Source organism: Sciurus vulgaris (genome assembly GCF_902686455.1).
Source record: "Sciurus vulgaris genome assembly, chromosome: 4".
NCBI lineage: Eukaryota > Metazoa > Chordata > Mammalia > Rodentia > Sciuridae > Sciurus > Sciurus vulgaris.
This window is the reverse complement of record NC_136464.1, coordinates 30,374,874-30,390,490: the sequence shown is the minus strand read 5'-3', so window position 1 is coordinate 30,390,490 and position 15,617 is coordinate 30,374,874. Positions and strand designations below refer to the sequence as shown.

Here is a 15,617-nt window from a genome sequence, read left to right as displayed (position 1 = left end):
ATCAACCAAAGTTCCAAGGTTAGATAAAGAAAATGTAGTATATATACACAGTAGAATATTATTCTACCATGTTTTTGGTCAAAATGATATTGTTATTCTATTTTATAGATAATGAAATAGAGATTAAGAAAGGTTAATTTAATCGGTGTACCTTTATTGTAACATAATTCATTGATTAATATATTTGGTAGCAAAGCTTTTACTAAAACCTAGTTTTCTGGAATTTCATGTCTTCTTTCATTTCTTTACCGATTGGACACATACTTATTAAGGACCTAATATGTGACAGTTTTTGTGCATCCACTGTTCAGTCCCCTGGTATGGTTTGTTGGTTTGACCTGTCAATCCTGATTTCCATCTGCCCTTGAGCTCAAGTCTGTCTTTTAAATTATTTCTAAATCTGTAAAATTTCATAAAAATAATCCTGTCTTTTGCAGCAACACCAATGGAAATGGAGGACATTATGTTAAATGAAATAAACCCAGCACAGAAAGACAAACCCTGTGTGTTCTCATTCATATGTGGAAGCTAACAAAGTTCATTTCATAGAATTAGAGAGTAGATTAGTGGTCACCAGAGGTTACAAGTATAGGGGAATGAGGGATGGAGAAAAATTGAATAATGTGTGCCAAAATGCAGTTACATAGGAAGAATAAGTTCTAACATTCTATGGCATAGTAATGTGATAAGATTTCGCCACAGCTTATTATATATTTCATATGGATTTATTATATAGTTTGTAAAAAACTAGAAGAGAGAAATTAGAAGGTTCCCAATACAAGGAAAAATGATTAAGGAGATGGAAATGTTAATTACCTTGGTTAGATCATTATATATTGAATAGCTGTACTGAATTAACATATCATAACTCATAAATATGTACAAATATTACACATCAATTAAATTTTTTTAAACAATAGAATTATACCCAGAAAAAAATGGACTCTACAGATGACTTAATAAAAACACCTAATTTTACAAATTAGAAATAATCTAAGAGACTTGCCTAAGGTGAGCTCAAGGACAGGAGGAGAGCAGGGTTGGCAGGTCAAATCAATAAATCATAGCATGGGACTGAACAGTGGATACAGATACTGTCACATACCAGGTGTTCAGTAAGTATGTGTCCAATCAGTAAAGAAATGAAAGAAGACTAGGTTTTAGTAAAGGCTTTGCTACCAAATATATTAATTGACAACATATTGTTAAGTTATTTAACCCTTCTCAACCTCTGTGTCATCATCCACAATATAGAATAATAATATTATTTTGATCCAAAGTTCCAGGAGCAACATGCTTAATAATAAACATAACTTTTGTTAGTTAAATAATATTACTTTGGTCAAACGGTTGGAAAGATAAAAAGTATTGTATTTAAATTTATTCTTTTTAGAAGGACCTGAAACATTTTCTTGCTATGTAACAGTGTGGCTATGAAAATTTGTATTGTATGATCAGGGGGAAGTTGTGATATAGGTCAGATCTTGAAATATCTACTAGCAGTGTTAAGAGTGTCATTCAGGAATAAAGCATGTATTTTATTCTATTCCATGATCAGAGCAGTTTATTAAATGTAATCCTTTAATTATCACTGATCTATTTCCCCCCCAAATAAAACAGATTTAGATTCAACACTGACAGAGCTGTCTCCTGGTTACAACAGTTAGTGTTTGGTATCAGCTTAAAGAATACGAAATTGACTTTTTGTGGGTCAAACAGTTGAATACTGGCAGTTTCACATGGTTCAACCTAAAACTTTAACATTTGTTATCTCCCTTTTCTATATGCTAAAACTCCTACACAGTGTAGCTCTAGGAAAACTTGTTAAACACAGAAGCAAGTGAACAGAAAGCAATGTTGAATAGATTCTGTAAAAGGATGCTGTGACAGAAAACTCAGTGTTTGTTTTTCTTTAATCTGTCTACTAAATGTCTGAATATAGGTTGTGCATGAGTTTGTTAAACTTTTTAACATAATTGTAGTAAAAATGCTTTTCCCCTAGGTGTTTCTCAAAGTGCTGGGAAGGTGACTATGACATCCTGCAATATTTCAAGAACCTATGATGGAGGAATTCACAGAAACTATATATGGTGACATTATACAAACATCTCACTGCCTTTTTTTTTTTTTCTTTCACACTCAAACTCTGGCAAATATCAGTCCCAGGCAAAATAAACCATCTAAGGGAAGCTGGTCTTCAGGCAGTCATAAGTGACTCTTCTGTGGGTCATCTCTAATTCTTCTAAGTGTTTTATTGAGTGCTAATTATATATACAAAATTAAAACAAAGGAGGAGTAAATTAAGAAATATTCTTCTTTGCCAGGCACCCACAACCCCTTGTATTTCTTATTATTCAGGAATAAATTACTATAATAATATTGTAAGATATTTATGTGTTCTACTTCAAAAGCACTTTCAGAAGAACTGGTGGGCCTGGGATTTAGTAGTTTGGAGTGAGGGAATGAGGTCAGGAAGAAGCTATACTCAATCCTATCTCTTAACAAGGATTCTTGGATTCCTTATGAGATCCATGGATGGGCTCTAGGGAATCCATAAACACCTTGGAATTTTATGTAAAATTATGTGTGTGTGTGTGTGTGTGTGTGCATTTTTGCACATACACATATGCATTTTTCTAAGATCAATAATTTTCATCAGAATTGGAAAAGGATTGATTACCTTGAAGAATGTTTTAAATACAAATAAGTGGTGCTGAACTTTTGGTTCCTGTGGTAAGGGATAAGATTTCCTGGGATGTTGCGTGCCATCATCCCACAGCCTGTACATTCATTAACCTGAGTACGTTTGCTTTCTCAAGCGTTAAAAATTTGCTGGTGGTGGTGATCCTCCCATTTGTGCCCTGGTTGGAACAGAGGCTATGTGCCTTCCTTATGGCAAAACTCAGCTTTTATGAAATGAAAACCTCCTCTATGCTACATGGAAATAATTATCCCTTCACTCAGCTCATGGGAAATCTCAAAAAGAGAAGGCACTTTCCAAACCCAGCGGGCCCCTCCTTACCCACTAAGCCTATTAGGCTAACCCCAAATTTTAAAAATTAGCCACATAGGACAGGAAATGCAAATGTTAAAGTGCTCAAAATGTTTGACCACATTTTTCAAGTGATTCACATTAAAATATCATATGTGAAAGTTGAATATGTATTGGAAAAACTATATTAATCACACACAATGTAAATGAATTTTAAAAAGTACGGACATTTTGAACTTCTTGACTTCTACAGGAAAGCACAGAACTTTAACAAAAGTGTTTGTTGGTGGTGGTTCCCTTATGCTATCCTTAACTTTGTTTCCTTTATTTATACAAAATGATAGAAGGGGGGAAAAAAGGAAACAGTTATCTACCTCCTCACCAAAATACCAGTAGAAAATCACAGTTATGTACCATCTAAAAAAATATATTCTGTTTAGGAAACTGCATGATTCCAGGAACAGCCATGTAATTCTGGACAATAAAGAAATTATATCCTGCACATTCTCAAAACCATCCTCCATATCTTCTAATGACATTGTTATTATTATTTTCTCTTTTTATACTTTTTTACTTTTTAAAATAATCACCTTTTATTAATTGTACAATTTTCTGAGGTTTAAAGGCAGCAAAATTTTTCTCAGTACAAATTCCAAGAGATAATTAATTTGAGTTAGTTCTTTCTTGACCTCTCTGAGTAGATTTTGTTCCTCAGAAGGGAATGATAGGTTTTAGAGATGATGGTGGTGGAAATGGAGGGGAGAGACATGGCAATGCAAGTTGGTTGGGATCTCCAGTTTCAGCTGACATAAATTTGGAAGATGGCATTTCGGTGCTTGGCCATTTCTCATCAAAGAGAGGAAAAAGTGGACTATTTTCCTAAGGAGAACAAATGTCTATAAGGGTAAATGATTTCCAGAATACACTCAGTCCTTTCTCTATAGACAGTAGTTAGGCTCACGCTCAATTTGTCATCAAGACATCTGTCATTGCAAAGTTTCTTAGGAAAAATTTTATGGCTGTTGATATCATATAGGTGCATTCTATTTAACTTTACAAACCTTCAAATGGGGAGGTGATTTTTAAAATTTTTATTTCATTTTATTTTATTTATTTTTGTGATGTTGGGGATTGAACACAGAGCCTTATGCTTGACAGGAAAGCACTCTACGAATTGAGCTATAACCCCAGCCCCAAATGGTGAGTTTTCTTGCTTAATTTTTCTAAGAAAAAGTTAAATGTAACTACTAACAATAACTTAACCTGAGATTAAATTTGAAAAGTGTTACAAAGTTTACTTAAGATGAGAAATTGAAATATATTGGCAAAAATTATAATTTGGGGCAACTTCGAATATATCTATGATTTTTCCAGTTGCTATCAAGTATAGTTTGCCCCATTTAATAATAGTTCCATAAGATACTGGGTTCCAATCACCTGTGAGGTTTCCATGTTCTGTAATTATAGAATCCAACCTCCCAAATGAATATAATCAACACTCTGTGTAATTTGAGGAATACAATGAAACCTTCATGCTAATATCCACACTGAGGTAACACAGCTTTCAAAGAGATCAAATGACACCAGAGACAAATATATCAAGTTGTTGTGGCAACTGATCCAAAGTGTGGTCCAGCTGTTCCCAGTGTGTTTTCCCAACATCAGAGGTTATTCACTTAAGACAAACCATAAAAATACCTCCTCACTCATAAAAAAGGCATTCCCTGTCTTCTATGCCAGACTGCTCATCTCCTCAGGCTGCCAGTCTGCCCTTCCCATTCGTTCTTCTCATGTGCTCATTAGGAGCATCCTAATGTTGGGAGAATCCTGCCAATAATTACACTCAGGTTCCCTAATTCAACAGAAAGGCAGGTTCCCTCAGAAAATAGGTGGGAAGCATGTGACTCCTCCACCCACAGCAACACTCCAACTCCATTGTCATCTTCCCAGCCTGCTTCTTCAGACCAGGTGTTTATACTCAGCCTGTCTGGGCAGATGCTTTCAAAGTACATTCAAGTGGAAGCTGAGCTTTTATTTTATTTTTTCTATAAAACAGATTATGAAGTATACCTATTAAAAAGAACTAGTAAAGAAAATGGTGTAGTGGAAAAAGCATAAACTCTGCTTTGTAAATAGACTGCAGTTAAATCCTGGACCACTGTTAACTACCTGTAAGTCCGAGACAAGTTACATACTCGCTCTGAAACTTACTTACCTCATCTGAAGACTATGGTGGTAATGATATTTGTTTAGTTAGGGCAGTTCTTAATGTGCATATGAAATACCTGGGGGTCTTATTAAGATGCAGATTCCAACTTAGAGGATCCCTAGAGTCTCCCTTTCTAAAAACTCCCTGGTGATGATGGTGCTGCTGGTCTGGAGCACCCTTTAGCACCAAGGTAGTAAGGGTTTTCCAGGATTTAACTTTATATAAAGAAACTACAACAAAATTTGGCACATGGAATGCTTTCACTTAATGTTAGTTTTTACTTTTTATTTTTATCTGTTCATCCCCATACAAAACACTGTACATGCCGGGTGTGGTGGCGCACACCTGTAATCCCAGCTCCTTGGGAGGCTGAGGCAGGAGGATGACAAGTTCAAAACCAGCCTCAGCAAAGGCGAGGTGCTAAGCAATTCAGTGAGACCCTGTCTCTAAATAAAATACAAACAAGCCTGGGAATGTGGCTCAGTTGTCAAGTGCTCCTGAGTTCAACTGCTGGTACAAAAACAAAACAAAACAAAAACACCCAAAAAACACTGTGCATGCAAGAGCTTCTGTTTTTCTGAGGATTTTCACTTTGAGAGAACCAAACAGAATTCTAATAACATAAAATCTCCCATTTTAAAAAATTCTAAAAGTATAAAGAGAAATGGAAAGGAATTATGGTTAGATTTGTTGGAAATATTGGAAACTCATGTCTGGAAGGTGACTGTGCTTTTGACAGTAACAGCCTTCAGATAAAATCCAGTGAAAACTTGATAAAAGCATCTGAAGACCTGGGAACATGAGTCACAACTTCCATTTAGCAGCATAAAAATTCTTAATGTAAAACCGTTTACACCTAAGGAAATTATTCAGATATAATAAATATATCTTTCAATCTCATGGTATTCTGTTTAAAAGTCAACAATATACATGGAAGCAGAGAGCAACCTGGAAAAGCCACCACTGCATGACTGCTATGTGTATAATTTTTAAAGCTTCTACAACTTATTGAACATTTAGAAATATGGCTTCGATAATAGTAATAATCATAACTAAAACTTATTAAACACTCATAATCACAGGTATCATGCTAAATATGCACCATTTCATTTATCCCTTCAATAATTCTGGGTGTGGAAACTATTATGATACCCAAGACCCACCTTAGAGTCTTTGATCTAGGTTTTTCCTCTGCCTGGAACATACTTCCCTAGTATGTCTGCTTAGCTAACTCACTCACTTATGTCTTGGCTCACATCTTATCTTCTAAAAGATTAATCTATTAATACTACAGTCTGTTCTCCCTTAAATATTTCCTGTATTCCAACTTTGATCTTTTAATCTACTATGTAATTTATTATAGTTACTGTTCATTGTCTTTCTACCTACCAACTCTTAAATCTCTGTTTTGTTCATGGACATATTCTGAGCACTAAAACAGTGCCTGACCCAGAGTAGATGCTCTATCAGTATTTTTTGAATGAATGAATATCTGTTATAGATGCGAAAGCTGAGATTCAGTACAGTTAAATGACTTGTCCAAGTGTTAGAAAGAGGATTCAAGACCAGACAGTCTGACTTCGGAGAAGCGTAAAACTTGTTTAACAGAAGAAAAAAGAAAGTGTTAGTAATTTCTAAGTTTAAGTTGATATTCTTTGATTTCTCATGAAGTTGCAGGACAGTAAATTTAACCACTCAGCATCTCTCACCTGGGCTCCACCATTAGAGAGACAAGGGCAATTGGGACCTGGCATAAAGATAAGAAGGGGTAATAACAGGGATTTCAAACCTAATAATCCTCCTGATATAGTCATTTTTATATCCATACATTCAAAATATGCCCCTATTAAAATGTGTATAATGTCCTTGGGAAGCCTTAAAGAATGGCAGGTGTTATTAACCATGCACAATACCGAGACCAGTACTTCTCAAACTTTCCCTCTTTAGGTAGAGGAGATACCTGTGGACAGTGCTGAATCTTGCTCAAACTCTGTTACAGTTCAAACACTCATGCAGCCTAATGGCCATCCAAGCATACTCTTCATCTTCAAGTAATCTCCAGGAAGATACAACCTTGTTTATCCTGTGGCTGTGAATACTTATTGGCCAATATTTAGTTCTCCATGAAATACTGTCCTGGGCAGGCCCCAGAAAAAAACAATCGACTAGCTTATGAGGTAGGATCTTTCTGTTTTGGTTATCTGAACATCTGCATGAACTGGAGGGCAAGAATCTGGAGAAAAAGGTAAAAGGATTGAGAAGATGTGGATTGGTTTATATTGGACACTGTTCACTGACTGAAGGGGTCACCATGGGGGACCTGTTATAAATCTGGGCCATGATATTCCATATTTCTATCTAGAACTTAGGGTCCAAGGGAATTTGACAGAGGGCACAAAGTTCCATTTTTACTCCCTTTGACTTTGTGGTTGGGGATTTTATTACAGGGAACCTGGAGATGATACCAGATCGAGCCTTCTTTGGAATCTTATGTATGTATAACCACTTTAAAATGAGAAGGGAGGAGTCACCTTCTTTCACCCCTATCAGCAGCAGATACATGAGACAGCTTCTCTGGAGACGACTGAGGTAAAAGGAGCAACAATGAAGACTATATTGCCTTCCAGAGTTAGGCTGACATGAAAGCTACAAATACCCATTGTGCCAATGATAAGGGGACCAGTTTCTGGGCCACGGGTACTAATATATCAAATTTACAAAGGCATAGAGGCTCAATGAGGTGCCAAGCATCTTGGCCAAGTTTACACTGGCAGTTGGTGGTTAGGACTTGAATTCAAGTCTGTTGTATGGCAAAACCCATGCTCTAGGTGATATATAAAAGAACCTATAGATTACACATACAAGGATGTATATATAGTCTGTTCTTTCTTAAAACAAACAGCTCTTTAATGCTTTAATCTCCTTTTAGAAAAGTGTCTCTTTCTTCTTTCACTCCCTTTTAAAAATTTTCCTGTTTTCTTCTGATTTCTCTCTCTCCCCTCCCCACCTTTTTTTATGCAGTTAAGCTCCATATGCCATTAATGGTTCCCTTTCCTCCCTATCCCCTCCTTTTTAAGTCCTCTGCAGCAGATATTTGTCTAGTATAGCTTTCTCTGAGGCCCAGAAGAATAATCTTTCTGTTGTGGTCCTTACTTCCATGACCAGTAACACCTCTCCCTTTCTACCCTCTCTTCCAGAAGAAAGAAAATAAGAATTGCTTGTAGAAGTGGTCGCTAGAGGGATAAACTCCTTGCTATCTAAAAGTCCACTAAGTTTCCCAGGAAAAAACAAATTATCTCTTTCTTGCTCCCTTGTCTATCCATAACATCTAGCACCTTTCCTATACATAGTAGGTACTCAAGAAAATATTTGCATGAATTGATCAAACATAACACAGTCATCACATAAAACCATCCAGTTTCCTCCTTAGGCTGAAAAGGTTACAGACAAAAGTCACGAAGCTTATAGAGTGCTATAAAAATGCTCAAAATTAGAATATGTGCTGAACATCTATATATTCTATAGTGAGATTACTTTCATCAAAACAGAGAGATTATAAGGGACCACAGAAAGACAGAAGGGAACTCACATTTTGTGAGAACTAGTATATTTTGTTTATTGAGCCAAGAAAAGTGCTTTTCATATTATTCCCTCATTTAGTCTTCACAGTAGTTTTGTGAGGAGGACATTAATCCCACCTTATAAATGAGAATACTGAGCTCTGAAGGATTTCATTTTTCTGCAAGGCCACACATCTACTGAGGGTGAGAAGGATTCTATCCAGGCCTGTTTGATTACAAAGGCTTTGATCTTTCTACCAAATCCTGATGGGCTTCTTGGTTCTTTGCTTCCAAGTAGTGTTTTAAGCAACTTTTAACACTGCTGTGAGTCACTTTGTCTTTTTTCTAACTATTTTATAAATAAGGTCTACATTTTGTTAACATTTTTGCTCTAAAATTTTTATTTATGTGATAGATTTCTTCAGTTTTTCCTTTCCTGCAGAATCTTTTCTAATGTCCCGTTACCTCTGGAAATGTTCATGAATATCCAATAGATGTATTCTCAGTCATTTTACTCACATTTACTTATACTGTGGGCAAATAGGTAGTTGCTCTTGCAGTTACTCTTTAAAATGTTCATTTTATGCTTTTAAATGTAGCTAAAACAATCTAACTTAAAAAATTGATCTCTTTAAGCTTCCAGCTATAGTATACCCATCATACTTTGCTTTTCTGCAACAGCAGAAGTAAAGAATGATGTATATAAGTATGAAATAAGACCAAAGAGAAAAAAGTGCTGACTTTTTATAAGGGAAAAACTTATTAAAAATTCAATGACTTGAAGTTATGGTTTTGACAACAAGGTGAAAGAATTTTCTAAAGGCCAATTCCCAGGACAATTTTTCTTCCATCTTTTCCCCCATCCACTTGTCAGAATAGAAGGTACTGCAGCAAGTTTTATGCCAAAAAATATGGTGATGGATGTACTCTTAGAATCTTAGAATTCTTAGAATCATGGATGTATTCTTAGAATCAGATACAGGCAGTCATCTGCTACGGCAGTGATTCTCAAGCTCTCAAGCACATCAGCATCACGTTTGTTAAAACGGGCTGCTGGGTCCCATTCCCAAAGTTTCTGACTCACTGGGTCTGGGATGGGACCTGAAAATTTGCATTTTTAAAAAGTTCTCAGGTAATGATGATGCAGCTGGTCTGGAAACGACACTTTGAGTGGCTCTATAGCATTTCAGTACCCCAGCATTACTGTGCTCAGTCAGGAAACTCCAGGGAAGTGGTAGTTCTCAATACTCACTAACCCTCAGAATTATCTGATGAGCTTCATAAAAATGCTGATATCTGAATCACACAACCAGAGTTTTTTTTTAGAAATTATTATTATTATTGTCTCTAGTGGGGGGTAGTCACTGGGAATACCTGGGTTTGACTTACTTGATTAATATTAAAAATGAATATCATATTTTTGGAATTTGAATTTTAAAATTGTCTTATTAAAAGTAATTCTAGAGGGGAAAACAGCTGGATTTCAGGTTAAACATGGTAGTTGAAGTGTAGGCAACTTCTAAAGCTCCCTGCCTAAGCCCACTAAAACAGTAATAGAATAGAAAAATAAAAGGCATTAACTCACAAGGTAAGAGCAAGAAAAAACAGCAAATAAAATAGTGATACTAGAAAGAGAGATGACCAGAGAATGCTGAGTTCTATACCTGTGGTGTAGGAAACCTCAAATCAGGCTGCAGAACCTTAGGAAGTCTCAGCAACTGGAAATACCAGGTGTCTTTGAGAAGGAGGGGATAAATGGACTGAAACAGGAAAACTGAGAACAATAAGACACTCAGATTCCCATCCTCACTCTACATCATCAGTTCTTAGTGTATGGTCCAGGATGCTTGGGAGTTCCCAAGACCCCTTCAACTGTCTTTGAGATCAAAATTATTTTTCATAAAAACATGAAATCATTATTTGCCTTTTTTACTCTGATTATTTCAGAAATGTAGGTTAGCATTTTTCAGAGTCTATATGACATGACAGTGTCATTACTCTGACAATTAATGGAAGTCATGCCTGTACATTCTTCCTAGACTTTTCTAAGGCATGGTTTGGGGGTATATATGTGTGTGTTTTCAAAGATCAGTTTGTTTTCAATACTTCCCACTCTGCTCTTAAAAGCTATTTTCCTATTATACCTGATACAACATATGTAACCTCACAATTATCCAATCAGTTATTGTGAAACCTAATGTTTTTCTTGTGCCTGCAGAGAAATAGAACACCTTGTTATCTTGTTTTGCAATAACATTTAAAAGTTATTTTGAAATTTAAAAGTTAGGAACCATCTAAGAGGTAGGTTATTGAACTGCATTGGCTGAAAAAGTAAAGAGGTTAACTGAGAGATTAATAGAGATGATACAGTGGACATTGCCGAGTGTCTACTGGATGAAAGGTCAGTAAAGATCATACCAGAAGCACTTCCCAATAATACAGTAACTTGTAACTAAAGATTTAGCTGGAAACATGAAGACAAAATTAATATCTCATTATTAAAAGTACTTTTGCCTCAGAAATGCATATATGTATAGATGTAGCTTTTTTCTTATATTAATCCAGTATCGGCAGGAACTTATCACCAATGAAGATTTTTATATGATTGCTTGAAAAGAAATACAAATGATAATGAAATATATAAAGCATAAATCATTTATTTGACTCTCATTGCACTGGAAAAACTGTTGATATATGGACTGATGGTCTAATGCAACAGTGGGTAAAATTGCTGGTACCTTAGCACAAATCAGGTCAGGAGCATCAAATTTTTTTTTTTTTTTTTTATTGTAAACAAATGGGATACATGTTGTTTCTCTGTTTGTACATGGCGTAAAGGCATACCATTTGTGTAATCATAAATTTACATAGAGTAATGTTGTTTGATTCATTCTGTTATTTTTTCCCTTCCCCCCACCCCTCCCACCCCTCTTTACCCTCTATACAGTACTTCCTTCCTCCATACTTGCCCCCCTCCCTAACCCTAACTCTAACCCTAACACTAACCCTTCCCTCCCCCCCATTATGTGTCATCCTCCACTTATTAGCGATATCATTTGTCCTTTGGCTTTTTGAGATTGGCTTATCTCACTTAGCATGATATTCTCCAATTTCATCCATTTGCCTGCAAATGCTGTAATTTTATCATTCTTTATGGCTGAGTAATATTCCATTGTATATATATATACCACAGTTTCTTTATCCACTCATCAATTGAAGGGCATCTAGGTTGGTTCCACAGTCTGGCTATTGTGAATTGAGCAGCTATGAACATTGATGTGGCTGTGTCTCTATAGTATGCTGATTTTAAGTCCTTTGGGTATAGGCCAAGGAGTGGGACAGCTGGGTCAAATGGCGGGTCCATTCCAAGTTTTCTAAGGAATCTCCACACTGCTTTCCAGAGTGGCTGCACTAATTTGCAGTCCCACCAGCAATGTATGAGTGTACCTTTCTCCCCACATCCTCGCCAACACCTGTTGTTGCTCGTATTCTTGATAATCGCCATTCTAATTGGGGTGAGATGGAATCTTAGGGTGGTTTTGATTTGCATTTCTCTTATTACTAGAGATGTTGAACATTTTCCATATGTTTGTTGATTGCTTGTAGATCTTCTTCTGTGAAGTGTCTATTCATTTCCTTAGCCCATTTGTCGACTGGATTATTTGAATTCTTGGAGTAAAGTTTTTTGAGTTCTTTATAGATTCTGGAGATTAGTGCTCTATCTGAAGTATGATTGGCAAAGATATTCTCCCATTCTGTAGGCTCTTTCTTCGCATTGCTGATAGTTTCCTTTGCTGAGAGAAAGCTTTTTAGTTTGAATCTATCCCAGTGGTTGATTCTTGCTTTTATTTCTTGTGCTATGGGAGTCCTGTTAAGGAAGTCTGATCCTAGACCAACAAGGTGAAGATTTGGACCTACTTTTTCTTCTATAAGCTGCAGGGTCTCTGGTCTGATTCCGAGGTCCTTAATCCATTTTGAGTTTAGTTTCGTGCATGGTGAGAGATATGGGTTTAGTTTCATTCTGTTGCATATGGATTTCCAATTCTCCCAGCACCATTTGTTGAAGAGGCTATCTTTTCTCCATTGTATATTTTTGGCCCCTTTGTCTAGTATGAGAAAATTGTATTTATTTGGGTTTGTGTCCGTGTCCTCTATTCTATACCATTGATCTACCTTTCTATTTTGGTACCCATACCATGCCGTTTTTGTTACTATTGCTTTGTAGTAGAGTTGAAGATCTGGTATTGCAATACCCCCTGTTTCACTCTTCCTGCTAGGAGCATCAAATTTTAATGTTGATCATTGTCACATGTTTGTGATAAAACAAAAATCATTAGCTTCACTTAAGCATGTCCTTGATAAAGTAATAAAAATTGTTTTGTTAAATTACAACCCTTGAATGCACATTTAATAGACATTCCATGGAACTAAATGGGAAATACCCATACTCTGGTCCAAAACAAAGACTAAAACTTCTATGATTGAAGTGCAAATAGAAATGGTCATTTTTTTAATGGAACAAAAACAGATTTTTTTTTTTTTTTTTTTTTTTGGTACTGGGGATTGAACTCAGGTGCACTTGACTACTGAGTCACATCCCCAACCCTATTCTGTATTTTATTTAGAGACAGGGTCTTACTGAGTTGCTTAGTGCCTTGCTTTTGCAGAGACTGGCTTTGAACTCACATCCTCCTGTCTCAGCCTCCCAAGCTGCTGGGATTACAGGCATGTGCCATAGTGCCCACTTTGAAACAAAATTTTTACTTGAAAGGTTACTTAGATTGAGAACTTCAATGATATTTTTTAAAAAACGAACTAAGGAGCTTGTCACTTCGAGGAAAATATTTGACAGAATTTGTTGCTGATTGTTGGAGCTAAGTTAAAATTAAAATTTGAGTAGATTTGTATTTGCAACCATGAGTTTGTCAGCTTTCCAAAATATAAAGACTTGCAATTAGGTCCCTGATGGTGTTAATGAATGTGATTTAGAAAAATATATTTTATAATGAAAAGTGTCAACATTTGAAAGAGCTATATAACTCATAATTCAGTGAAGCAATATTTCCCACATGATTAAATTACGATGTTACAGTATCACATGTAAAACATCTGTTTGAAGTACAAGACCAATGTAGTTTAATGCATCAGAGTATGAGAAGGTCATTCACACCATAAATAACTTTTAAGAAACTATCACCTGTTGAATTTTGTTGTAGTATCTGGGAAGAATAGATAAAATTATCTGAAAAAGGTTATTCAAATACTCCACTCTCTTCAAGCTACATCTTTTGGTGAGGTCAAATTTTCTTCATATTCATAAACCAAAACAACATATTTCTACAAAATACAGAAGATTATATGGGGATCTGTATGTCTTCAATTAAGTCAGATATTAAGAGATTTATAGTAATACAAAAAGACACCACTTTTTAGAAAAAAAAAATTTTTTTTTTTTTTTGGTTTGGAAAATATAGTTACTTTCCATGAAAATTCTGTGTTAAAATGTAATGGGTTTATTTTTAGATAAATAATTTAAAAATTTGTTTTCATTTAAATACAGTAATTATCTGTAAATGTGATCTACAAAAACAAAAGAGATTTGGGGTCCTCAACATTTTTTAAGAGTTAATAAAATTCTAATCCAAAAGAGTTGATGAACTGTTGCCCTAAATAGTTAGAAAATTGCCTTATTTCCAATAAAGCAGAGTACTAGAAGTTGAGCTGCAGTCAGGCCACCAAGCACAGGGGAGGTGGAGGACAATTATTTTGAAGCTAGGGAATTCTACATAATGAGAAAACAACCTTTTCCTCTAATGTGAGGATGGTAGCAGATTTATACTTCTAAGTTGAGAGGCCAGAGGAACAACTGAATTGCTCAAAGGAAAAGACTAACAGATATGGCCAGTTAGGAGTCCGCAGTGATCCAACCAAATCACCTCATATAGTCCCTCATTAGTTGAGAAGAAATGTCCATGAAAGAAATCATGCAATCAGCTTGTTATGCCTCTCATTTAAATAAGAATTGAAACTCGAAGATCCTTAGACATTTGGGTAATTTGAAAATTGGAGACTAAGAAAATAAATGAGGAGAGGAGGGAAGGACATAGAGGCAACAGTAATGAAAGGAGTATTTTAAAAACTACTGGAAAAACAAAGAAAGGGCTGACTGAAGGAAAAAGAAGGAAAAGAAAATTAAAATTGATATTCTGGCTGGGACCTAGGCCTCCGCGCAGGCGCATGGCTGCGTGTATGCCCGCTTCTCCGCGGCTCCTACTAACCCAGAGGAGAGCTTGAGGGGTGGCAACCCAGTGTGTTCAACAGGCTGACAGACTCCTGACCGGAACTTTTGGTTCCTTTCAGGTACTCTCCCGCTGTCCTTTTTTTTTCATTTTTTTTAAATTAAAAATCATAAATTTACATAGGACAATGTTGTTTGATTCATTCTGTTATTTTTTCCCTTCCCCCCACCCCTCCCATCCCTCTTTTCCCTCTATACAGTCCTTCCTTCCTCCATTCTTACGCTGTTCTTATACAGTATTTGGTGAACCATTTGCTTGGGGCAGGAATGCCCAGTTGTGGCAGAAGCCAACAAGACCAGGCTCTCCTGGCCATCCACCGTCCCCTCCATCGCCCATGGCCAGTCCGGCTGCTAACTGTGTGTCCCGGGGAAAGGACTTTCACTGGTGGAGCACTATGCATGCTCAAAATGCCATCAGACAGTGGGATCCAAGAGGAGCCACGAGGAGGACCCTCAAGGAATTCTTTACACTTAAGGTGATGTCAGAGTTAGACACTTAGACCACTGGGACACGTGACTGCTGTGAAATATAGATGTCCCAGAGGAAAACTCAGCCAA

At 36.2% G+C, this 15,617-nt stretch overlaps 1 protein-coding gene across 4 annotated transcripts in view; it reads right to left on the bottom strand.

Annotated features, from left to right (window-relative positions):
- The window catches only part of HPSE2 (heparanase 2 (inactive)), an 830,988-nt gene that overhangs the window by 208,220 nt on the left and 607,151 nt on the right, over positions 1-15,617 (bottom strand). The gene's annotated exons all lie outside the window — the stretch shown is intronic.